Source organism: Enhydra lutris, unplaced genomic scaffold (assembly GCF_002288905.1).
Source record: "Enhydra lutris kenyoni isolate GAN:26980312 unplaced genomic scaffold, ASM228890v2 scaffoldscaffold13, whole genome shotgun sequence".
Lineage (NCBI taxonomy): Eukaryota > Metazoa > Chordata > Mammalia > Carnivora > Mustelidae > Enhydra > Enhydra lutris.
In genome coordinates, this window is record NW_019154097.1 from 8,553,372 (window position 1) to 8,574,865 (window position 21,494).

The window sequence follows — 21,494 nt, forward strand, 5'->3', positions numbered from 1 at the left end:
AGAACCACTGAAGAAGAGCTGACCCTTAGAAACAAAGAAAGAAGCTTGGAGATCAGAATGTGTTCCAAGAAGGCGTTTTTGACTCTAGATAGAGTAAGTCATCGGGGATTAGAAATAAGTGCCCACCCTAGGCAGGAATCTTGAGATTTTAGATTGCAGAAGATCTACAAGGATATCTTAAGATCCAAGTACCCGTGCAATGCCCGAGTGGACTCTACAGCATTCTGGATCCTCCTTCCATGTCCTAAGCTAAAATCTCCCTTCCTGTAAATTTAACTTTAGACTTCGGAGGTGTTGCTCAGGTCACTTGGAAGTCAGTCCTGGTTGCTTCCATCTAATACGGGATCTGAGAAGGCAGTATACTCTGAGACAGTGTAGGGGTGAATGGAACCTGAGGAGTGGAACTCAGCTTCACGTATCCCATCCCTCCTCCCTTCCTTCCCTTCACCTCAAAGGAAGGGGTTCTCTCAGTCAAAAGCTAATCTTTCCAGGACCCCGGGTGGCTCAGTCGGTTAAGTGTCTGTCTTTAGCTGAGGTCATGATCCCAGAGACCAGGTATCGAGTCCAATATTAGGCTTCTTGCTCAGCAGGGACCCTGCTTCTCCCTCTGCCTGCAGCTCCCTCTGTTTGTGCTCTGTCTCTCTTTCTGCCTCTCTCAAACAAATAAAATCTTTAAAAAAAAAAAAAAAAAAAAAAAAAAAGCTGATCTTTCCAAAGAACTCTACCCCCAATGATTTTCAAACATTAAGGCACATCAGAATTACCTGGAGGGCTTAATATTTATTTTGGGTTACCACCGCAGTTTCTGATTCACTAGGTCTGGGTGTGACCCAAGAATCTGCAGATTAGATTAGATTTTAGAATTCTCTAAAAGTCTTTAGAGAATTTCTAAATTCTCAGGTAATGCTGATGCTGCTAGTCTAGGAAGCACGTTTTAAGAACCACAGCTCTAGAACAGGGGCCAAAAGCCTTCTGTTAAGGGCCAGATAGTAAATAGGTTAGGTTTTGCAGGCCATATGGTCTCTTTTGCAACTACTCAGCTCTGCAGTTATGGTGTGAAAGCAGCCAAAGATGATATGTAGGTAAATGGATATGGCTGTGTTCAAATAATAATGCTTCCACAAAAACAAACCATAGCCTGGCCTGTAGGCTGTCAGTTCCCAACTGTTGCTCTAGACTCTCTTGCTGCTCAGAGTTCTACTGTCACCCCTAAATTTATAGGCCAGTTTCTTGAACAAGTCCACAACTTTTGTTTCCACCTCCTCACTTCCCATTCTCTCTGCCATCCCTGTAATCTGGCTGCTGCCTACTCCACTGCACTGAAACGGATCTCAGCAAAGTCATTGGGCCAGTCATACTGGAATGGTCCATCCTTTTTGTGTCCACACTTTTCTCTTGCAATGGCTCTGCTGACTTCTCCATCTCTCTTAGAACATCTTCTTCCAGAAGCTTCTTTGACACCATTCTTTATAGCTCTTGTCATTTTTTTTTTTTCTGTTGCCTCTGAGTTTTCCCTTTCTCTGGCCAGGTTCAGCTTCATGGAAGTGAGTCCAGGGCAATTGTATAAGACCCAATGTTCAGAAAGGCCTCTGCTTGGGATTTCACATACTGCAGTCACTACCTTGAAATTCTTAATAATTTTCCCTATGAATTTCTGCTTTGTAAGTGAAGTCCAGTGGGACATTGGAACATACACTGGGCTTGGAGTCTCAGCTCATGTTCATCCTGCCTCATCTACCTTCCAGAGATGGGTTCTTGCTGTTCACTGGCATGCCACCTTGCATCTCAGGGTCTGCCTGGCCTCCCCCACTCACCTCCATCCTATGATTCTTGCCACTCTCTGTGCCTAGAAAGGACCTTGACACAGTGCTGGGAGGATCAGTATTGAGTACCCATCCCATTCCTGTGCCACCCTAGCACATGTGGCACATGATCAACTGGAGGCTGTCTTGGTCCACAAACCTCTTGGCTACCCCCCACCCGGGTACTCAGTGTGTTGTGGTTTAAAGTGCTGAGGTTTAAACATCTCTGGGGCCACCCGTTGGCCATGAGTTAGGGCAGTAGACCATGGTTGGAGAAAATGACTGGCTTCACATCCCCAAACCCATCTTTACCCAGAGCCTGGTGTGGAAATTCTATGTTGACAGAAAGTAAAACCTAGCAGCCTTCAGGCCCAAGCAAATGAGTATCCCATACATGGGGCAGAGCCTGTACTTCCCCCACAAGCATTTCCTGGCCCAAAAGTATTCCTTCAGCCAGTTCAGTGGGAGGATGGGATGCAGGAAGGAGAATCCTCCCTCTTTCTCTTTCATCCTTCCTGGGGTTGGCTTGAATTTGTTTCTTCTGTCCAGGTTGAGGCACCCTCCAGAAATTAGCCATGAAATCCGAAATGTGTCATTTCAGTAATTCCACATACTAGTTAAATACTCTAATATTTGCACTCAAAATGGGCACTGTTGGAAGAAGCCAGGCACAAAAGACCACATATTGTATGATTCCATTTATATGAAATATCCATAGACAAGACTATAGAGAAAGAAAGTAAATTAGTGGTTACCTAGGGCTGGCATGGGGAGGGAGTTATTGAACTGCCAGTTGGGCCAGGGGATTTCTTTCTGGGATGATGAAAATGTTCTGAAATTATATTGTGGTGATGGTTACATAGCTCTGTGAATATACTAAAAGCCACTAAACTGTGCTCTTGGAATGGGTGAATTTATTGTATGCAAATTATATCTCAGTAAAGCTGTTAAAAAACTGACATTACACAATATAAAGATGAATGATAAAATTTACATCAATAATCTAAAGTTTCAATTTTTCTTTCTTGGGATGATATTAAATAACAAATAAAAGCCACCAAAATGTCAAAAGAGAGACCACAAAACAAAGGAAAAGCTTTGTAATGTAACTACAATAGCACTTTTTTCCTGTATTTTGAGAAACTGGTCCTGTGTTTTCATTTACCTTGGCTCTACCTTTGACCTCCTAAATTTTAGTGTTTCCCACGGTTTCACCCTAAGCCTTTTTTTCCTCACAATCTCCACAGGCAGTCTCATTCAAGACCCAAATTTCAGCTACCATATGTTTCTTCATGAGTCCCAAATCTTTATCTCCAGCCCAGAAAACTTAAGACACAAATATCCAAAGGCCCAGTGAGTATCTCCACAGGCACTTATATCCCAACATATGTACACGTGTACCCATAATCTGCTCCTTCTTTGCATTTCCTATTCTGGTGAAGGACGTAACTATCCACAAAACTGCTCAAACCAGAAACACTGGAGTCCTCGTGTTATTTCTCCCCACCCCCTTTCATTCAGTCATCCACTAAATTCTATAAATTTTAACCCCAAGTATCTTCTAATCTAGACCTCCTTTTTAATCTCTGTCTCTGGGCTGGTTGCTATCTTCATCAGATCTCAGCTAGACTATCCAAATAGCTTTTATACAAATCTTTCCATCTTTAATTTCAACCATCTAGAATTCATCTTTCACTTTCTAAAATGCAGAGCTGACAATACTTAGCTCAAAATACTGATATGTGTCACCATAACCATAATAAAATGGAAACTCATCATGGCATGCAACACCCATGGATTTGTAAAGTATTTTTTAACTTTCATCATAATATTTTTATAGTAGAAAAACACTGGTAACAAAGTAAGTGTCTGGTGCTTAAGTAAGTTGTGGTATATCAACTTGATGAATGCATTCATTTGAAATGTTGAACTATTAATTGTAAAATAAATGATGATAGAGTCGCACAGTACTTTATTAAATTATGCTGTCATTTAAAATCAGATATTTAAAAAATAATTTCTGGTAGTATGGTACACCAATTGCCAAAACTAACCATCATTTAAGAAAAAAAAAACTAAAACTGAAAGATAAAATTTGTATATCTTCTTAAATTAATATATGATAAGAAAATAAGATACCCAATCCAAAAACTAAATAAAGGACAAAACTCGGAGAAGAAAACAGAGCACAGAAGCTGACTTTAACCATGAGAATATCTGCCAAATCAGCTCAGTTTGAGTTTTATTTTTCACAACCTCTTGAGGACTAGTCAAGGTGGGAAAACTAATGGGCAACTCTTCCCATAAAGTTGAGATCTCAAAGGGCTATGCCCCTATAGTAAGGATGAACTAACAGAAATAAACTGACCCCCACTGTCAAAGAACTTATAAAGAAAATGTCCTGTGCGGGACCTTCATTATGAGTAGAAGTAACAAAATTTAAATCTGCCCTGTGAACTTGTAATGACAACCAGCACTTACAAGGATTTGCACCCAAAACTTCTATAATTTGATAGGTTTCAAAGAAATAAACTTAAAATCTCAAGCTGATAATTAAGCCTCAAGTGTCCCAGCTACACACTGATGTTACCCACCCCAGCCCTGCAGCAGGCACCTGACAGAAACAAATGCAAATTCTCTCTGAAAGAAACCACCTCAAGCAGGATCTCATACAGAGGTTACCCAGGAAGACTTCCAAGGTACAAATCACAGATAAAATTTAATAAAATAAGATGAAACAACATGCAGCAGAATTAGAGCTGCAAATAATTAAATATTGGAATTAACAGACCAAAACTAAGAACATTTTAATATTTTTAGGAAGTAACAAATAGATTTGAAAATATGAGTAAACTGCAGATTTTTTTTAGAGAGTAAAAAGAATATCTAGACATGAAAAAGGTAATCTTGGAAAATAAAATCTCAGTGGAGGTGTTTAAGAACAGATTAGACAAAGAGAATCATGAATCACTAGACAGATCTAAGGGAAATATCCAGCATGCAGGGCAGACAGACAAGCAGAGGAAAAGTGTGAAAGGTTAAAAACATAAAATATATGTAAAAGTCTAGCATCTATTAATTTGGACTTATAGAATAGTTCTATAACCTTTTAAAATTGGACTAGTCTTATAATCATTAAAGCAGCTGATTCAGAGATACAAAGTTTCCATATCTGGAGAAAGCTCCGGATACAGAGGCTTCACGAGCAAGTTCTACCAAACATTCAAGAAAAATATAATTCCAAACTCATGAAAACTCTTCCAGAGAACAAAAAGTAAGGGAATACTTTTTTTCAGTTCATTTTCTCATTTTATAAGTCTAGCATAGTCTTCATTCTAAAACCTGACAAGGACCTATGACAAAGGAAAAGCACAGACCAATTTCTATCAAGAATTCTGAGGCAATGATTTTAAACAATATATTAATAAATTAACAACACATAATAACTATCCATATATAGAAAGGATAACCTAACCATATCAAGCTGGATTTATGCCAAGAATATATTATTAGTTTAACACTAAAAATCAATGTAATTCTCCATGTTAACAAAGGAGAAAATAATGTGATTTCTTCTTATAGATGAAGAAAAAAAAAACTTTTTAAATTCAATATCCATTCATAATTTTTTTAAAAACTTTTGATGATCTAAAATTAGAAGTGAGATTTAACTTGATAAAGGATATTAACAACAAATATAAAGTTACAGAAATATCACAATTAAGGGAAACTGAACATTTTCCCTTTGTCATAGGGAATAAGACCCACGAACCCCACTTTTATAAAACATTGTACTAGAAATCCAAATCAGTGTGGTAAAGGAAAAAAAAGAAACTAGTGATATAACAACTAGAAAAAACCTGAAACTGTCACTTTTGAATATGATAAAATCCAAAACAATTTACAGGTAAGTGACGAGAATCAAAATTTGCATATTTTTCTGTATACAAAGTCAATTTATAAAAAATCAATTATATTTCAATTACAGAAGAAACAGATAATTAGAATATGTATTTTTTAAATAGGCTATTTTCAATAGCATTAAAAAGAAACTTAACAGGGACACCTGGGTGGCTCAGTGGGTTAAAGCCTCTGCCTTCCGCTCAGGTCATGATCCCGGGGTCCTGGGATTGAGCCCCACATCTGCTCTCTGCTCAGCAGGGAGCCGGCTTCCTCCTCTCTCTCTCTGCCTGCCTCTCTGCCTACTTGTGATCTCTCTCTGTCAAATAAGTAAATAAAATCTTTAAAAAAAAAAAAAAAAGAAACAACGAAAGTGCAAATCCTCTATGGATAAAATATTTTTAAGAATTACAAAAAGCATTCACTAAGACCTAGATAAACAAAACAATATTCCACATTCATTGGAATAGAAGACTCAGTATTAATGAGATTTCCATTTCCCCTAAATTAATCTATAAATTCAATAATACCCTAAATAAAATCCCAGCAGTTTTTTAAATTGATTCTGCCAAGTGGTTTGTAAAATTTATATGGACCAAAAAAGGGCCAAGATTAACCAATACATTCCTAAAGAAAAACTAGGAGGTTTGTTTACCAGATATCAAAACTTCAAATAAAGATGACATAATTAAGAAAATGTGAAATTGGCATGATGACAAACAAATTAACCAAAGGAGCAGATTATAGAGCACAGAAATTGACCCACTCACAAATGGAAACTTGGTATATCGCAGGGTTAGTATTGCAAGCCAATGGAAAAAGAGCTAATTTTTAATAAATAAATTGTGCTGAGCCAATTGGTCATCCTTATTTAAAAGGAAAAAAATAAATAAAGAAAACATGCCTTTACCTCACATCACACACCAAGTCCACGTAAGTTAAAGCCTAACTGGAAGACAGAACTATAACATTTCCAGAAGAAATGTAGAATATCCTTAACACCTGAAGGAGGAAATTTTCCTTTAGACACAAAGGGCACAAATTTTAAAATAAAATTTGATACATTTGACTACATTAAAATTATCTGTTTACCGCTAGATGCCATAAAGATAGTGAGAAAAAGAATGGGGGAAGATAATTAAACCCATATAACCCAAATAATTAATATCCAGAATTTCTACAAACCAGTCAGGAAAAGAAAACTCAAGAGAAATATAAGCAAAAGATTTTAACAAGCTCTTCAATAGAAGATAAACCATATGAAAAGATCTTCTGTCTCATTACTAACTGGAAAAATATGCATTTGAACCAAACGAGAAAGCATTTCATAGCTACCATATTAGCAAAAATTATGCTATCTGGTAATATCAAACATTAACAAGGGGGTAAAACAGCCAGAATTCTTACATTTAGCTGTTGAGAAAACAGTTTGGGATTACCTAAGTATTTAAAGAAGAGTCGGTCTTAGATACACATTGCAAAGAAACTCTTAAATAATTACAATAGGAATTGTGTATTATAATGCTCTTTGCCCTACCATTTATAAAGGGAAAAAATACTGGAATAAGCCCGAATATTCATTATGGACAATAAGTTGTAATATAATCATATACTGGAATACTTTAAGCCATCTGATTGAACACACACATGATGACATGGAAAAAAACACAGGTGTTTAATATTGGGTGAAAAAAATCACAAGAGGATGCATCCGATATGAATCCATTTCAATATAGATCAAAAAGTATTTACTAAACAATATGCTGTTTAGAGAAACAACCAAATACATATAATAAAATTATAAAGAAAATCAAGTGCACAATAAACACAAGATTTAGGATAGTGTCATGTGACCTTCAGGAGGTAAGAAGGGATGAAACAGGAAAAAGGCACGTAGGGACTTTCAAAGATAATGGTAATGTTCTTCATCCTAAACTGAATGATAAGCATATGCATATTGATAATATGTTCATTCATTACAGCTTATATGTAATTTACAAATTTTTGTAAATATTCAACATTGAATAAACAGTTTCAAAAGACTCTCTACTGACATGAAAATGCATATTTGTTCAAATGGTCATAACAAATTACACTACGTGGCAACATAGAAACATGCTTTTTGATGTAGTAGTTAAAATTAGAATAATAAATTATGGATCAAAAACTATGGCTATCACTACACACAAATTATGGCTATAATTGAATACAAACTGAATATAAGCAAGGGGAAAGAAAAAGCACTTGATTTCTAGTTTAATTTCCCTTCTTTATTTTTATTTTCACTAATGTGATCATAAGTCTGTGCCAAAAATAAAATGATATAATTAAGAGAGAAAAATGATGCTTTCAACAGGCCTTCTATGAAAGCTATTTGGACTCTAGGCCCATAACCAAGGTACCACCATTCACCTGGTGGCAGCCTATCTCAATGGCAAACAAAGTATTCAAGAAAAAAAAATCAATCTCTTGAGTGCTGCACTTAGGAACCTTGCTTTATATGGCAACAAAAACATACATCATCAGCCTTCTTCATCCATCTTACCTTAGACCATAATCCTGTCAACCATAGAAACATGATACCCAGACAACTGAGACAGGACACTGCCACAAAAATCTATCCTAAGGACAACTCTGCAACCCAATGACCTCATTTTATAAAAGACATTAGAAGAGAGAGATAATGATCAATTGACCGCTTGTTCCTGGGGGACGAAGAAGAGGGAATATGACTTCAGGAAACTGTACCAGGTTCTGCTTGATTTGCAACCCAAACTGCTCCTATGTTTTGCATTTAAGAATCATGAATAAGCCAAGGCCATCAGAAATACTTCACCTCAGTCCTATTAAGCAAAAAATCAAAATGTTCCTCAAGGAGATATAAAAAGGAAACTTGAGGAGCATTAATACTTACTCTCAGACCCATCCAAATATCTAAAGTTTGTGAAAGAATAGAAAATGAAGTACAAACTAGTGATGGTATTGACATGACTTTAAATCACAATTAAGCGTTCATACCATCAAACTTAGGGAAAAAAAGCCAATACTGCTATATTGAAGTTAAGAATAAATTAGAGGCATGTAAAAGTCTGGAATAACAATATGCTATAAAAATTACTGATATAAAAATATGCCATTTAACAAATTTGATACTACAGAGGCATAAAATTCTACATAGAGTCTGGAAGCAACCATGTGAGCATAAGGAGGTAGCTGGGGTAATGCCAACATGGTTAATTCAGAAAGAAACTCAAATTTATAACTGGTTAGGTTTAATTTCTGTTTTGAAGATAAATTACATGCCAGAAATCTATGTTTCAGAAATTTTTCTACTGATATTTAAAGGTAAAAGCTGGACAGTATAAAAAATATTTTTCAGCAAATATCTCCCCTCTTTTTTCCTCGAATCTCATAAACTCCTCAGTTCACACACATGTATGCACACACTCTCACACACACTCTCGCGAACAACTCCTAAACTCGATTTGCAGTGATGAACAATTCTAGGCTACCAACCGTCATGTAATATATAGGTATAAAACATTGTTATTGTTTAAAAACTTGTTGTATAATTTTGGTGTTCAAAGATTTTTAAAAGAAATTGATTTAGGAAAAGTTGGAAAGGAAGCCCAAGTTGATTGACAGTCTGGAGTTTGTGTTTCCACCATCTGAGCATAGCCAAATGCAAATGTGATTAAGTTCTGAGAGACAGGAATCTGCGAAGTGTCTGCAGCTTATTAGAATCTTCTCTCTAGGTACCATCCTGCAAGGGCATCAAGGGTGACCCTCCAGCTTGTTGTCCTAGGCACCCCTTAGATTAGGGAAGAGAAAACAATCTTTATTCCATGTATCAAATATAATCCATTGGTGGAGTTGTTATTGGAAAGAAGGTGCTGAGTTCATGCCCAGGACCAACAGGAAAAAGACCTGAAATGATCTCTCTGCTGTAAGCACACAAGGAGAAAACGGTGGCACAGGTGCTACATGGCTGCAGTCTTTGCCCTAAGCAAATTCTACAATCACTTACATCATTAGGAGGTTAAACACACACACATACACACAGGCTACAAGTGCATTTCCTTATGCCATTGTTTTTGTAAACAGAAATTGCATAATTGCAAACCTATTTTGTGTAATCACTCAACAAAGACATTTTAGAGTTCATTTAGAAAACCCATTTTCATGTATCCATTTAACAAACAGAGTCATAATTATATGTACCACACATCATTGTAGGTACCTGGAGATATAGAATAGGAAGAACAGGTTCCTGCTCTGAACAAACTCACAATCTAAACGAAAAGATACAAAAATCGTCATCATATACCATGCGAGTGGAGAAAGGTACAAAGTAGGAAGGAGACACAGAGAAGGAGCAGCTAACTCTTTCCAAGGGAACTCATGAGAGTTTTCTCAGAGGAGGTGCCATTGCTTTTGGTCTTGACAGGCATTTGTCAGGTGAGATTGGTCAAGGCATTCCATTCATCACTTAATCAACAAACAGGGTCCTTTATTCATGCCAGAATCTGTGCAAATTGCTGGGAATAGAAATAAATGCCAAGTCATACCCTCCTGGAGCTGTGGTCTACAAGTTTGGAGGCAGATGAGTAGAATCCAATAAAGAAACAGATTGGAGCGGTAATAGGGATTGGAATGGTAATAGGGATTGTGATTCCAAGGAATATTACAAAAGATATTTTACCAAGTGAAAAATGTCTTTATAAATCACCCTTTTGGGAATTCTGTTTCCATTTAGAGTACAAAAAGCTGGAAAGAGCTCAATATGAACCTAACAATAAAAAGTTGGGTGGACTACAAATCATAACTTCTCTTGAACCGTTAGAGAGCTGCTATTATAGGACAGCGTAGTAACCTGAATTCTAAGGAAAGATGGGCCTTTCCAAGGAAAGCCAGGACAGGAGCACTAGCTCATCAAAGCCAGGGCAGTGAAGGAAGAGATCCTGGGTGCTACGGAAGTGGTTAAGAATAATTCAGCTAAAATGTTTAACCAGTTGCAAAAGGTCAAGCATGGGATATCTTTCAGCTCTCTCGGCTTGTGATAGCTACACTGCAAACTATTTGAAATAATAGGCTTGACTAAAAAGGCACTCATTTATTTAGTTTCAGGAATAGTTGGTTTCTCCAACCCTGACAGGCCCTACATTTCTAGACTTTTAACTACTCCCTCTGTTTCTTCTATCACATCAGCTAATTCTTACCTGAGCTCATTCATTCTTGAAAGATGTTTCTACAAGCAGAAGTAACAGCCAAACACATCAACACTTTGGCTCTTTGTAACCACGTTCCATAGAGTACCCATGTGAGAATCATATAAATGATTGTGGAATCACTGAACACATGCACAAAAATCTTCAGGCGGTCAAAGATGCTTACTATGGGACTCCTGCACTAATTTATAAACCTCTAAAAACCCAAGACTCTCGATCCATTCCTATTCAAAATCATTACCAATACTTAGAAACCAGGTCTGGAAACAGAATAAAGAGCCCAGAAATATGCCCATTCACATCTAGTCAAATGACTTTTGACAAGGCACCAAAGAATTTCAGTGGAAAAAGGAAATCTCTTCAACAACTGTATTAGAATATACCCATACCAAAAGTGAGAGAGAGAAAAAAAATCAGGACGCCTGGGTGGCTCAGTTGGTTAAGCCGCTGCCTTCGGCTCAGGTCATGATCCCAGGGTCCTGGGATCGAGTTCCGCATCGGGCTCCTTGCTCAGTGGGGAGCCTGCCTCTCTCTCTGCCTCTGCCTGCCCGCTCTGCCTGCTTGTGTTCTCTCTCCCTCTCTCTTTGACAAATAAATAAACAAATAAAATCTTTAAAAAAAAATTACTTCACACAATACACAAAAGTCAATTAGAGATGGGTCATATACTTAAATGTATATAAAGGTAAAACAGTAAAGTTATTAGGAGAAAAAAAATCATAGGAGAAAATCTTTATGGCCTTGTAGTAGGCAAAACTTTTTCAAGACAGATAAAGTATGAACCATAAAGAAAAACATTGATAAATTGTACTGTATCAAACTATAAAATGCTCATCAAAAGACACCATCAAGAAAATAAATAAGCAAGCCATAGCCTGGAAAAAAATAATCACAATTCATATATCTGACAAATACATTGTGTTCAGAACATACAAGAAAATCCTGAAAGTCTGTAATACAAGGAACCAAAATTTTTAAATGGGCATAAGACTTAAACAGCTCACAAAAGAAGATGTACAAATGACCAATAAACACATGTGAAAAGTATTCAACATCACTAGTCAGCAGGTTAATACAAAGTAAAATACAACAACATACCACGACATAAAATACACACACACACACACACACACACACATACACACACCTGTAACTGAAAAAATACTAACAACACAAATGGAGAGGATGTGAAGAAACCCAAATTTTCTTTGGTTCTGGTGGGAGTATAAAATGATACAACTACTTTGGAAAACTGTTTAGCAGTTTCTTAAGTAGTTAAACATACATCTACCCTGTGACACAGAAATTCTATTTATAGATATTTTCCTAGGAGAAATGAAAATGTATGTTTACATAAAGCTTTGTATAAGAATGTTCACAGCAGTTTTATTCATAGTAGCCAAAAACTGGAAACAATCCAAATGTACGTCAACAGTAGAATGGAGTTTTTAAAGACTGTAGTACATTCAAAGATTGAATGGTACTCATTAATAAAAAGGAATGAACTACCGATATGCTCTATGAATGAATCTCAAAAATATTATCCTCAGTGAAAGAAACAAAACACAAAAGAACACAGACCATATGATTCCACTTATAAGAAATTCAACAATAAACAAGACTAAGCGATAGGGATAGAAAGCAGAGCAGTAGTTGATGGATGAGTATGGGGACTGACCAGAAAGATGCATGAGGGAACATTCTAGACTGATGAAGATACTTTATGTCTTGATATGCAGTTGTCAAAACTGATGGAAGATCTGAGCATTTCACTGGACACAAATTATACCTCAGTTTTTTAAAAAGGTTAATAAACATTGCTACAGGTTTAGATTTCAGGTGGTACCTCCCTATACCTAATTGATAAAAATGTAAACTTTTCCTGGCTTTGCACCTTCTTTTGATATACATAAAGTTTGATATCTTTTGATATCCATAAAGCTCCTACACTTAGGTTAGAGGAGTGGTCACCCCTATCCATCTGAAATGTTGGCCTCAGATCCTGGAAGAGTGAAAAAAAGTAGCATTTCAGAAGAAACTCTGAAAACAGGATGGGAAGCACCTAAGGGACACTACAAGAAGAACAGGAGCCCTGCCACCCTGCTGTGGGACAGTGACTCAGAGCTGACTCACCAGATACAAAACCACATAAAGGTGGTCATCGGGGACTGATTCTTCACACCCACCCCCTCTGTGCATAGAGGCAGAGCCCCAAGAAGGATGTCTTGCCTTATGTTTTCAACTAACCATATACTGAAAATTTATGGAAACCAATTACCTAATCCGTTGGCTTAAACTTTTTCCATTTTGTAGTCTGAGTACTCAATTTTTTTTTAAAGATTTTATTTATTTGACACAGAGAGAGAGATCACAAGCAGGCAGAGAGGCAGGCAGAGAGAGAGAAGGGGAAGCAGGCTCCCTGCCAAGCAGAGAGCCTGATGCGGGGCTCAATCCCAGGACCCTGAGATCATGACCCGAGCCGAAGGCAGAGGCTTTAACCCACTGAGCCACCCAGGCACCCCTGAGTACTCAATTTTGAACATAATCTTGGCTGGATGAAGCCACCTGTACTTCAATCTCACAGAAGACTTTCCATAGAAGAGAACACACAATGGACTCGCACTTAAGTGTTTTGTCTTGTAAGTGCTTTAAGGCATTGGTGCCAGCCTCAAGTTTGTTTCATGGCCAAAAATAACCAATTTGGTCCGTGATTCCTGATAACAGCTGGCACAAACCAAGCTACCATCCTTCAGAGCTGAAGTCTTTGGGCGTACTCATAAGTGGATGAAAAAGTTTCAGCAGAGAAAGTTGATAACTTTATTTTTAATGTGCTTATTCAATGCTGAGACAAGTGTTAGTGGATTTTAGAGACATTTGGAATAAGAATCAAAGTTTGGTGTTCTTTGGTCACAGGAACACACTGTGACTTCTCAAATATAGAAGCAGATTACTTTTTTTTTTTTTTTTTTTTAGGAAACAAAAGCATCTTAATGATTTTAAGAGGCTATTTATTTATTTACAAATGAATGGGTCTTACAGAATCTGATTCTGGACCACAATATTCACTAGCAAAAACTACAACCTAAATGTAGTTTATCTGCCTGTGACCAGTAAATGCAGGGGTGGGGAGGACCTGGCCTTAAGCCTGATTTGCAGCCATCCTCAAACATACTCTGAAAGCAACCATATTATGTAACTACAGTGTTGCAGTCCACAGAATAATTTCTTCCTGATGGATATCTATTGTTGTATAATTCAGGGAAATATATATGAGGTTGTATAAAAAAAGAACTATGTTTAGTGGTTACATGTTTGCTTTTCTTATAATAATACCCTTCTATTTCTGTGACCACCTCTTTGCTAGGTGCACCCTACTTTATCCACTCACCTGATCCAGTGGTTCTGGTCTATACAGTGCTTGTTCTATACAACTCCTGAACCCTCATTATTTTTCTTCACTATCCCCCCACTTGCAGATTCCTCCACTCACATCTTAATCACTATGACTTTATTGATGGGTCCCAATCTTACAACTACAGTTCTTTTGTCTTTTCTAAAAATTTTAACCCTGCTGCTTACTTTTCACTTGGTTAATCCAACATACCCCTGACTCTGCATGTCCATCCAGCTTCAACCCCACTTTCTATAATGTCCCTTAAAAGCCCTTCCAGGCTGCAAGACTCCCATATCCAAAATCTTGATTATTGATTGCTTTTTTTCCTTTCTTCCACATCCACATCCTACCAGTCCTCAAGTCCTGGTAAATCTTCTCTCATAATTTTCTCTCTCCGCTACCCTTTCCATTGTCCAATATGCCAAGATCCCTCTTGGACTGCTGCAATAGACTCTTCCTAGTTTCCCTGAGGGTCCACCCTCCATCTATTCACATAACAGCAAGAGTAGCCATTTCAAGATGTAAACTGAACATGTAGAGTCCAGGTAAAGACTATTCCAACGTCTTCTTATTGTTCTCAAAATGAAAACAAAGAATTCAGTATTATCTGGCCCCTGCCTTTCTGTTCAGTCTCAAGTCAGCACCCTCTACTAGTCAACTTTCACTTTTTGAATGCATGCTCCCTGCTACCACAGGGCCTCTGCATATGCTATTCCCATTGCCTGGAATGCTTTTCTCCTCTTCCTTGCTTCCTTTGGCATAGCTCAGTCCTAGTCACCCTCAGGCTAAAAAAAATTTTTTTTTTTTTTGCATAGAAAATATCCCTGACTTCTATCTACTCAAACTAGATCAGATTCCATCCTGTTATACATTCTCATATCATCTTGTACTTTTTCTTCATAGTATTATCCTAGTTTGTAATTAATCTCTACGTGATTATTTAATGAATGTCTGATTCCCTTACTGGTCTATAAACTCTCAGATGGCAAGAAACATGTCTGATTGGATCACTATTAATTTAATCACTAACATGTTCTAACTCATGTCCAGAGCCTCACTCACCTCCCTTCCGTAACTAGACACAGTGACCTGCATTCCTGAATTCCTATAATACATATTATCTGTGCAATTCCCTTGATAATATACTATAGGCTGCATGATGGTTTTCAACTTTTCTTGTTAGTGGGGTGGAGTGGAAAGAGTCCTGGAAATGGAGTCAGAAGACATGCCTAAGTCTACTTCAGCAACAGCAAGGGCACGTCAGACAACACAGTTGGGTAAATTGATTAATTTCCAGAGCTGCAGTTTCCTGCCTGAAAAGTGGGAATAACAGTACCTCACAGGCTGCTGTGAGGGTTCTTGAAGGACCTAATCCCACAGGCTGCTGGAAGAATGATTTGTCTGAAGGCACTTCGCAAACAATGAAGTATTTTGCAAAGTGATTCCTGCCAGCTGGTAATTACCTTCCAAATAGACTAGAAACCCCTTGCCAGAAGGGGCAAATGCATCCCATTCCTGGTGTCTCTCAGAGTGCCTAGTAGAGTGTCCCCCACATGATAAGTGGTCAATAAATATTTGTTTTAGAAGGAGTGAAGTCAGCCTGGCAGCTGCAGGCAACAGATGACAGTGTCCCACAGCTCTGCTGCTCCTGGCTGCCCTCCAGTCGCCCCTCCCCCTCCTGCGGCACTCACCCCCAAGCCTGTGTATCCCAGCCTCCACCGGCACCAGATTCTCCATCCACAGCCTGGAACCCAGGGAGCGGCTGTGTAATATGGAGTCAGTCGTTTATAGGTACTTTTCACTTTTTCACTTTCAAGACAAAGAATGGGAGCAACAATTGCACGCTAACACTAGAAACTCTGCTGTGACACTTTAGGTACCAAGGAAATTAGTACAGAGAGCTCTTTCCTGAGGTCATTCAATTCTCTGGGAGCATTATGCCCCTGAGAATGTGAACGAGAAATCACAGCTCAGTCTAATCAATAGAGACTGTAATGAGTTCTTACACAATCATTGAAGAGTCTATATCTCCATCAAGAAAGTAGGGCTGGGGCGCCTCTGTGGCTCAGTGGGTTGAGGCCTCTGCCTTCGGCTCAGGTCATGATGGTCCCAGGGTCCTGGAATCGAGCCCCACATCGGGCTTTCTGCTCAGCAGGGAGACTGCTTCCCTTCCTCTCTCTCTGCCTGCCTCTCTGCCTACTTGTGATCTCTGTCTGTCAAATAAATAAATAAAATCTTAAAAAAAAAAAAAGAAAGTAGGGCTAAGGGGTGAGGACAGGGATGGATAGGCCATCCAAATGCACACAAAAACGTTTTCCTGAAATCTTAGAATTGAAAGAGATCTTAGATGTCATTTAGATCAAATGCCAAGTCAAATACAATAATGTCTACTCTGATATGTCTCATGGCCCTCTACTTAAACATTTCCAATGACAGGAAACCCACTGCGTAGGAAGACGGCCCACTGACAGACCAACTCTAAATTCCACTTCAGAGCACATCTCATCTAAATTCTGATTTCACAGATTATGAAATTGAGGCCTACAGAGTGGAGAGACTTAACACCACATAGTGATTTAGAGGCGGGACTAGAACAGAAATTCTTCGCCCATAACAGAAAGTTAACACACTCCTGCACCCCCACGTCATCCCCTGTTATTCCTACTTTCTGCTCTGGGTTCTGTCTCCAGAGCAACAGAGACTCTGTCTAATTCCTTTCCCACATGACAGCCCTTCAGATTTTTCAAGAAAGCTTTATTTCAGCTCTCGGGTCTTTCTGCAAAGGAAGTCATATTCTCTCTTCCAGCCCTTTCCACTTTTCTTCACTTGGCATGACTCTACACCTTTCTTCACCTTCAGCTCTTCATTGCCCACAGATTGAAGACACTTTTTAAATGAGGGACACCCTAACTGAACCAAATCCCAGCAGTAAGGAGTACAGTAGGCTATGAGATTCCTTTGATCTTGACACCTCGTTTCTATCATTGTATTCAGAGATTGTTTTACCTTTGTAGCAAGCAGATCGCACTGTTGAACCTGTTATAATAGTTTTCTATTGAATACTTATTATGTCCCAGGCATTGTTCTAAGTATATCACATGTATTTAATTCTTACAATTATTCCGACAATATTAGCTAGAACTGACATTATCATTCTCATCTCCCAGGTAAGGAAGAGAAAACAGACTTTAAAAAACATACCCTAGATCATATAGCCAGTAAGTAGCAGAGCCAGGATTCCAACCCAGGCAGATGGCTCCAAAGCCTGCACCCTTAACTTAATGCCACACATGACTTAATGAAAAATAAACCACTTCATAAAAATTTGTTAATCCTATTCATTTCTGTCAAGGGAGACCTCTCACAACCTGTGAAATGGGATATTTTGCATCCATCCCTATTAAATTTCAGATTGTGAGTTCGGGCTTCTCCTTTTCAACTTCCATTCTATAATTCACTATACTAGCTTTTTTTTCCCCCTCAGTTTGTGTCATCTTCAAATCTGATGACATGCTTTCTAGCTCTTCATTTAAGTTGTTGATAAAAATTATCACCAGTGGGGCGCCTGGGTGGCTCACTAGGTTGAAGCTTCTGCCTTCGGCTGGGGTCATGATCCCAGGGTCCTGGGATTTAGCCCCACATCAGGCTCTCTGCTCGGCAGGGAGCCTGCTTCCCCTCCTCTCTCTCTTGTGATCTCTGTCTGTCAAATATATAAATAAAATCTTTAAAAAAAATTATCACCAGCAAAGGGCCTGGTGATAAAAAAAACTTGACTGGCCTAAAAAAAAAAAATCTGAGGGTTGGCTCTTCATTGCTCGTGTTGCTTGGCCTCTCAGAAAGCTACATAACTACTCTAGATTCTGGCCCACATTTCTTCATCCCGTCAGAAGGATATAATAAAGAAATTTAACAAATACTGTATAAAAAATCAGGATATACTAAGACTTTGGTATCCCCCAAACCTATGCGCCTAGAATGTCATTATGGAAATGAGGCTAACATGGTCTAATGTGTTCTTTGTGAATCCATGTTATCTCTAAAGCACTACAACTTTTGCTAAATTACTTAAAAATCATGTTTAATTGTCTATTTTAGAAATGGGGCCTACAGTTCTCATTAAGCTTACTGGTCTATAGTGTCTAATATTCTCCTTTTATCCTTCTCAAGGTTTATCAGAACTATGGTTTTCTCACTCACTCCCCATCCATTCTCAGAACCCCAGTAAAAGTTTCCAGCAGTGCTACCTCAAACACATATGCACATTCCTTTAAAATCATGGACAGCTGGTCATTGAACCTAGGAACTGAAACATATTTTCACAGCGTCAGATTCTTTGGTCATCTGCCTCTGTGACATTTTCATTTGGGCATCTATGAAGTGTTTCTGATTTAGTATGTATCAAATGGAGCTTCTAATTGTCACCCCAGTCCCAAATTTGCTCCTTCCACAGTCTTTCCCTTCTCCACACATGAGTAGGCCACAAATCCTAGAATTCATCTTGATTCTTTCCCTTCTTTCACATTCTGTAAGCAAACCATAGCAAGTCCTATGGGCCCTGCCTTCCACAGTTTTCTAGAATCCAACCACTTCTCAACACCTCTGCTGTTATATTCTAGTCCAAGCCACCTCCATCTTTCCTCTGTGGCATTAGTCTCCTAATGGGTGTCTCTATTTCCAGCCTTATTCCATCTAGAAGATGCTGTTGGTATGTTCATTCAGGGCCCCTGAAATCCCTTCTCTCAGTGTGGTTGGTGAGCCCTTTCCCCAGCTGTTGTGAGAACCTCCATGAGAACTGCCCTTCAGCAACAGAAGCCACTCCACCCGGAGGTGCCTGGGATTTACACTCTCCATCCCTCTCCCCAGAGTCTTTAGCCAATAACCAGGATGAAGGTAAAAAGCACCTCTGCTTTGCCTCAGGTGAGAAAAACTCAACAGTGAAATTTATACTCCAGAGCTCCCCATAGGATCAGACTGAAGCTTCACAACACCCAAAACCATTTTCTTGCCATTCTCCTTCTTCACTTTGACCCTGCTTCCTTCACCAGCTTCTTCATAAATCATATGCACTACCATCTCAAGCTGCACTTGTAGGGAACTCAGCCTAACTTACTCCCTTTGCAGCAGCCACAGTGATCTTATTAAAATGTTCACATCACTCCTTTGCTCAAGACTCTCCATTGGCTTCCCATCTCATCTAGAAAAAAAAAAAAAAAAAAGAACCAAAGTCTTTACCTTAACCTAAAAGACCCTCTATGGTCTTCCCCAGCTAACTTTCTGACATGCTCCCTTTCCCTCTCCCCTTTATCCATTCCCTACCTCCAAATGCTGTGTGATCTCCTCTCTCAAGGTTGTGTACTCGATTTTCCTACACCAGGAAATCTCTCCCCCCAGGTATCCATGAGGCATCGTCACTTCTTTTGAGTCTTGGGTCAAGTGTCACTTATTATAGAAGTCTCTTCTAATTGCCCTATTATAAAACAGCACACATGTTCCACTTCCTGTCAGTCCCTTCATTGTCCTACTACCACCATGAGAATATAAATTCTCTGAGAATGGGAGCATTGCTTTGTACATCTGTATCCCACAGTGTCTGGCATATATTAGGCATGAAATAAATTTGTTGAATTATATGTAGCCTATCTTTTGACTTCCTATACACAACCCACACAAAGGTAATCCAACAATTACCTTTGATTTCAGAGCCCTATTAACACTATTTGTTCTATTTTTTACAGCTTGGGAACCATTACCTGTGATGGCCACAACAGAAGCAAAATAGAAGTTGAGTTCTTATGATTTTTTGCTGTAATCTATTAATGTTGTTCCACTAGAAAAAAAAATGGATAATATGTGGAAGTCTAGAAACAATAGAGCCTTGCAATCCAGAAAGCTTGAGAATTGCACTCTTAGCTCAAATGGCTCATAGTCAAGTTGCTAGGCAGATAACTCCAAAATATGGAGCACGGTTGCTATCATTAGTGAAAATTAAGGAACTGAAACTTAAAGTTAAGAAAAATTTATGTAACAGAGATCATTGATATTTAAAATGAAAGAAAGTCCTGTAACTATTTAATCATATAAAGAGTGTATAAATTTCTCTTATTACTCATAGAAAGGTTTTTGTGGTAGGTTCTTGGAATGGACAAAAACTAACAGAAAAGAGTTTTGATTTGTAACACATGGACCATGGAAATGAAGCTGAGATGTTTAACCTATAATTTTTAAATGTATAAAATTGACCCTGAGGCAAGAAGTATTGATGGTATGAGAGGCACATGTTGATCTATGAAAGAATGTCACACTGCTTAGGTCAAATCATAACTCAAAAATCTAGGAAAACCTGTCCTTACCCACAGCTTAGAACACTTTCCTTCTATATCCCAAATTCCTTTAACACTCCTCTTATTCTTCCAAACAGATGATTTGATCAAAAATGTCATAAAAAGGGGCGCCTAGGTGGCTCAGTGGGTTAAAGCTTCTGCCTTCAGCTCAGGTCATGATCCCAGAGTCCTGAGATCGAGCCCCGAGTCGGGCTCTCTGCTCAGCAGGGAGCCTGCTTCCTCCTCCCCTCTCTCTCTGCCTGCCTCTCTGCCTACTTGTGATCTCTATCTGTCAAATAAATAAATAAAATCTTTTAAAAATATATCATAGAAAGTCAATGTATATATTAGACAAGTGACCTCAAGGGAGTATTCTAGCTTGATTGCTGTGAGTTGGGGGAGTGGTTGGCTCTGGGCTTCTTCTTATACCAAGCCCTACAGAGCTCTCATACTTCCTCAGCTTCCTGGATTTCTGACCCCTCTAGGATATGCCTGCTTTATCCTGAGGTCTTCTCACCACTCCCCTCCAGTGAGATCCCCCAGAAGCTGCCCATGTCTCCTGCCCCTCCAGCATATCTGCCCACCCTCACGTCTACCCATGTGAACATTTCCCCAGTGTTCTCCATGCTTTCTGAAGCCAGGCTTGACAGCTCTCCCTCCTACCCTCTGCTCTCTCAACCACCAGGTCCCTGGCTCTGTGTGTTTGTTTGTTTTAATTAAAATATAATTAATGTACAGTGTTATATTAGTGTTATATTAGTTTCAGGTGTACAATGTCATAATTCAGCCATTCGGTATTCATCATGATAAGTGCACTCTTTAATCCCCATTACCTATTTAGCCCATCCCC